The sequence below is a fragment of the Oncorhynchus kisutch genome, linkage group LG2, assembly GCF_002021735.2.
Source record: "Oncorhynchus kisutch isolate 150728-3 linkage group LG2, Okis_V2, whole genome shotgun sequence".
NCBI lineage: Eukaryota > Metazoa > Chordata > Actinopteri > Salmoniformes > Salmonidae > Oncorhynchus > Oncorhynchus kisutch.
In genome coordinates, this window is record NC_034175.2 from 18,294,003 (window position 1) to 18,300,002 (window position 6,000).

Here is a 6,000-nt window from a genome sequence, read left to right on the forward strand (position 1 = left end):
AACATTCAAGTGGAAAGTGGAATGGACTGCAAAATCTAGTGCAATGCCCTCTGCGCCTTTGACAATACACACACAGCAGCGAATTGACAATCTGAATGAGCTGTGAAAAGCATTTTTATGACAGCCCACTGTCATAAAATGACAGTAAGAAAGTCTCTCTCTAGTCATGTTATACTATATTGTAGTTACAGTACCTGTGTATCCAGGTTGATTATTCTAACCAATACTTAATCTAATAGTGCACATTGAACAGGTGACTTTTATCATTTAAGATGAACTCCAATCGCTTGGTAACAGTGGAGGCTGGTGAAGGGAGGACGGCTCATAGTAATGGCTGGAATGGAGTGAACACATGGAAACGTGTTTCATTCCAGCCACTCCATTCCAGCCATTACAATGAGCCGTCCTCCCTTCACCAGCCTCCACTGCTTAGTAATTATTGGCAACTGGCTACTTGACGGCATTGATGGGACTTAAAATGTAGCTACAGTTATAACGTGTAGTTTATAGTAAGGTTTATTTGCTGTTGTACACATTAGTGTCTAAAAGCCGAATTGCAGTGTATATCAGGTGTATGATACATCAGAGAAAATACCGTATGAGTGAAGCTCTTCAGCCTACTCCAATGAGGTAAAGTGGACAAATTAATCAAAAACGACACGCCAACATCAGCAGAAAACATCTGAATTGCAATACTACTTACCTCCACTCCCTCAAACAAGAAATTAATTCTGAAATTAAATTCAGGGACACACATCGAATGGCAAGTGTTAACAGATCAATCAGCTGGTCAAACATGAGGCTGGTTTCAGAGGCTGTCTCTCCCCCTATGTGGAGCCAAGGCCCGGGTCTCGGAGTCAATATGAACCGGCCGATGCGGTTTGTGTGATGAGGAGGGAAGCCCTGTCAGACAAACAGACAGAGGGACTGATAGACGGATGGACTGGCCCATCCCTGGGCCTTAGATTAGAAAGACTCTCAGGCTGCATGTAGGGGGTGCTGGGATTATGCCTGCAGGGCCTGTGGGCCCCAGAGGCGGTTGGGGTTTAGAGGCGAGCGGGGGAGAGGACTGGACATTCAGCCAGGGACCGTGACCCCTTCGACCTTGCCAGAAGGGCAGCAAATGTTTCCTAGCTGATTAGCAGTTCTTCAACAGAGCATCGTGGCTGATGTGATCTCTTTGCTATAAGGTAAAGGGAAACTGGGGGAGTCTCCTCTGAATATAGATGGCATTGTATCTGAGCATGACTATGAACAATAACAACAATTTGAGGGTAAGCCTGATATATATTGATTAAAGTCTGCAAAAATAAACAATAGGGGAGCTGTGAACTAAATTAGAGAAAAACACACTGAATAGCTCTAAACTAGTATAAATAATATGTATTACAAAAGTATTTAAAAAACATACTATACTGTAATTTGCAGTTTGGTAGTTTTGAAAATGACCACAAGGGGGTGATAGGCTGCTACAGAATAGTATGAGACTCAGGCCAAAATGATAAAGGATGCAGTATCTGTAGGCCTATGTGACTATTGACAAATACTTCCATGTACTTGCACCAATGAACAGGTTTATTTATTTCTCCACTGTATTCACTTCCAACTGCATTACATTTTAATCACAAGTGAAACTCTAAAATGAGTTGTTTTGTGATGCCATAGAAAGCACTGTCTGCAGAGTGATAGCCTATTCCTATTTGATTTGCATAAAATAAGTTAAATAAGATTCCATGTGAGCAGGTGTTTCCAGGGAGAACAGATTATGAGATTGAATCTGTGTACATGGTCAGTGTTGAGCAGTAGTGTTACCTACTTGAAACAGATGCTCAAAGATGTGCTTCCATTGTGATCTGAGTAGACAGCTGAATTGTTTACCAAAGGCCCTTTCTTCAGTTCAGGACACTTACAATGGCTGAGTTCTGACACTGAGGATTTCTGCGGGAGTGGGAGGGAGGAGAAGGGCAGATTGAAGGGAGAGCTTCTGCCTTGTACCCCTTTTCTCTGTGCTCAGATGGACCTCACCCTCCCCCAAAGCCACCGGAGGGCAGGGGTTTAAATGTCACGCTTGGTCATCAGAGCGCCTGGCCAGGCTCGTGTCTCTGGGGGGAACACGCCAGGAGAGAAAGGGGAGGGAGGGAGAGACACTTGCCCTCACCATTGTCCATTACGATAGGCATGAGCTGCTAACTGACTCCAAATCAAGTGTATCCTCTCGCCACGTGAACTGCCTGTCCAACTTGGTTAAACACAATGCTTTTATCCTTATGAAAAAGCAGTCCTGGTCATGGTACGTTTTGTTGAAAAGCTTTAAGGAATTCGGATATACATTTGGTCAGCAGGTGCATGAAAAATGCTCTATATGTCACCTGGAGCCTTTGAGATCATTCTGCACATTGCACTCTAGCATGTCCTTAAACGTGACAAAATCTATGCAAACTTTTCCATTGAATTACATTCAACCCAACTTGGAAACATAAAAGGCCAACTGTTGAGACCAACTTCAACTTGAAATACAAGCAACGAACAAAATCTATGAGTGGCTGGTGACTTCACCCTGGCCAAGGTCTGAGGCCACTATTTACCCACTCACAAGATTGAGTGTTTCATGTATCTATTTGTTCTAAATAGTGACACACTTGACCTTGGGCGAGATGTGTGTGCTTCTAACATAGCCGAGAATCATCCCTCTGTCAGGATCAAGGGAATGACCTTGAACTGTAAGCCCAGGCGTAGCTGAATCCACAAACTCATTTAACTCCTGGGTTTGCTATCGACATGCTGTAATCGTTAACATTACGGATGATGAATAACTACTGACTGCTGTACCTACAGTACCCAAGGCTAGGCAGGAGAACGCATGCTGATGGTCAGATGACTTGGGTGACATCCCTTATACCAGTTTTATAGAGCCATGACAACAGGGCCAGCACAGATCTAACACGCAGTAAAGCCCTTGAAGGTGTAGGCTACGCCTTATTTAATGCATTACTGTAGAAAACTGAACCTACAGTACATCCCACATGAAAAAAGACAATCATGTATACTATGGTAGGAATGTTTTTGCAGACTGTTTTTGTATTTATTGTATTATACTATAGTATTTACAGTTTACTATAGTATAAATACTCTAGTGAAAAAAATAGTAGTATATACTATGTTATAAACTGGGTGGTTCGAGCCCTGAATGCTGATTGGCTGACAGCAGTGGTATATCAGACATTATACCACAGGTATGACAAAACTGCCTTAATTATATTGGTAAACAGTTTATAATAGCAATAAGGCACCTCGGGGGTTTGTGATATATGTCCAATATACTACGGCTAAGGGCTGTGTCCAGGCACTCCGTGTTGCGTCATGCTTAGGAACTGCCCTTAGCCATGGTATATTGGCCATATACCACACGCCCTCAGGTCTTATTGCTTAAATAATGACTGTAGTGCTTTGCGGACTGTAGCATACAGTAGTATTTACTATAGTGTTTTGGCGGGATGTCGTACAGTATACTGTAGTATTTACTGTAGTATTTTGGGGGTCATTACAGTAAAAAAAACATATGTTTTTATTATCTGTGATATAGAAGTGGAGGCTATCTCCTTGAGGAAACCTACTGGAGAAATTGTCCATAATCTGTAAGTAGGTAGAACTGGCTTCTGAAAGGATAGTTCAGAGATTCTGCTCTAGGGAACACAATATATGGGTGGCGCAAATTGTGTTATGGGCGAGGGGAATGGGCAGGGTGTACGCAAATGAAATACTGTAGTATTTACTATAGTGTTTTTGCTGTTTTTGCTGACATTTCTCTAGTATTTATTACAGTGTTTATTTGTGGATAATACTGTAGTATTTACTATAGTATTCTACAGTATACTACAAATTCTATACTAATTACTATACATGATCGAGGGATACTAGTGTGTAGTATAGTATTGTACAGTATACTACAGTTTAATACAGAATTCTATAGTAAGTACTGTAGTATTCTATAGTAAACTGTAGTATGTTCAGGAAGTTCCGTTTGCATGTACAAATGAAGCTGAGCAGCTGAAGTTTAGCACCAGGTTCTCACTTTGACAGCTATCACACACAATCTGCTGGAGGGAAAGAAAAGTTTGACTCCTTGATTCTCCTTCTCTCCCACATGCCGAGGCCCGGGGAAGCTGACTTCTGCCCTGGTAGCGTTTCCTCCTCTCCAGGCTGAAGGGTTTTCATCTCAGCGGGATGCGAGGGCAGACACTTTCCTCCTATTTCTCCCTCCTCCCATCCAGCACGCACAAACACTACAGTGATTTCAATTTCTGTTGTAGTGTGTGGAGCTAACAGTAACCACCCGGGGCTGAGGTAGCCGCCCAGATAACGGCAAGTCTCCAACACAGGAATGGAGATGGCATAGGAAGAACCCCTGAGACCTGTCTGGACCCACAAGTCCTGTGGACAGTGGATACATCCCAAGTTAAGTATGTTCATATGACACACTCTCAGCCTTTTGCTCCTTTATGGACCATGGACCTCAGGCTCAGCTACTTGGTGTCAGAACCATGCCACAAAGCACAGTATGGCCTACAATGAATTTGACAAGCCACTTTAGCATGAAGCTTATACACTCTTAGAAAAAAGGTGTTGAAAAGGGTTATTTGCAGAGGGATAGGGTTCAACCAAGAACCATCTTCATCTGAAGAACCCTTTTTGGAAGATGAGGGTTCTTTGTAAGGAAAAGAGTTCAACCTAGAACCTTTCTCATCCTAAAAAACATTTTTGGAAAAAGGATTCTTTGGAAGGCAAGAACACATCTGAATCTGAATATGTTTTCATTGTATTTAAAAAATATATATATTTTAAATAGTGCCTAAGCATTAGTGTTTATCTCAATGTTTAAACTTTAACGCTTTACAGTTTATTAAAAGGATAGGTATGATACAGTGCCTTGCGAAAGTATTCAGGCCCCCTTGAACTTTGCGACCTTTTGCCACATTTCAGGCTTCAAACATAAAGATATAAAACTGTATTTTTTTGTGAAGAATCAACAACAAGTGGGACACAATCATGAAGTGGAACGACATTTATTGGATATTTCAAACTTTTTTAACAAATCAAAAACTGAAAAATTGGGCGTGCAAAATTATTCAGCCCCCTTAAGTTAATACTTTGTAGCGCCACCTTTTGCTGTGATTACAGCTGTAAGTCGCTTGGGGTATGTCTCTATCAGTTTTGCACATCGAGAGACTGACATTTTTTCCCATTCCTCCTTGCAAAACAGCTCGAGCTCAGTGAGGTTGGATGGAGAGCATTTGTGAACAGCAGTTTTCAGTTCTTTCCACAGATTCTCGATTGGATTCAGGTCTGGACTTTGACTTGGCCATTCTAACACCTGGATATGTTTATTTTTGAACCATTCCATTGTAGATTTTGCTTTATGTTTTGGATCATTGTCTTGTTGGAAGACAAATCTCCGTCCCAGTCTCAGGTCTTTTGCATTCTTCCAGAATGGTCCTGTATTTGGCTCCATCCATCTTCCCATCAATTTTAACCATCTTCCCTGTCCCTGCTGAAGAAAAGCAGGCCCAAACCATGATGCTGCCACCACCATGTTTGACAGTGGGGATGTTGTGTTCAGGGTGATGAGCTGTGTTGCTTTTACGCCAAACATAACGTTTTGCATTGTTGCCAAAAAGTTCAATTTTGGTTTCATCTGACCAGAGCACCTTCTTCCACATGTTTGGTGTGTCTCCCAGGTGGCTTGTGGCAAACTTTAAATGACACTTTTTATGGATATCTTTAAGAAATAGCTTTCTTCTTGCCACTCTTCCATAAAGGCCAGATTTGTGCAACATACGACTGATTGTTGTCCTATGGACAGAGTCTCCCACCTCAGCTGTAGATCTCTGCAGTTCATCCAGAGTGATCATGGGCCTCTTGGCTGCATCTCTGATCAGTCTTCTCCTTGTATGAGCTGAAAGTTTAGAGGGACGGCCAGGTCTTGGTAGATTTGCAGTGGTC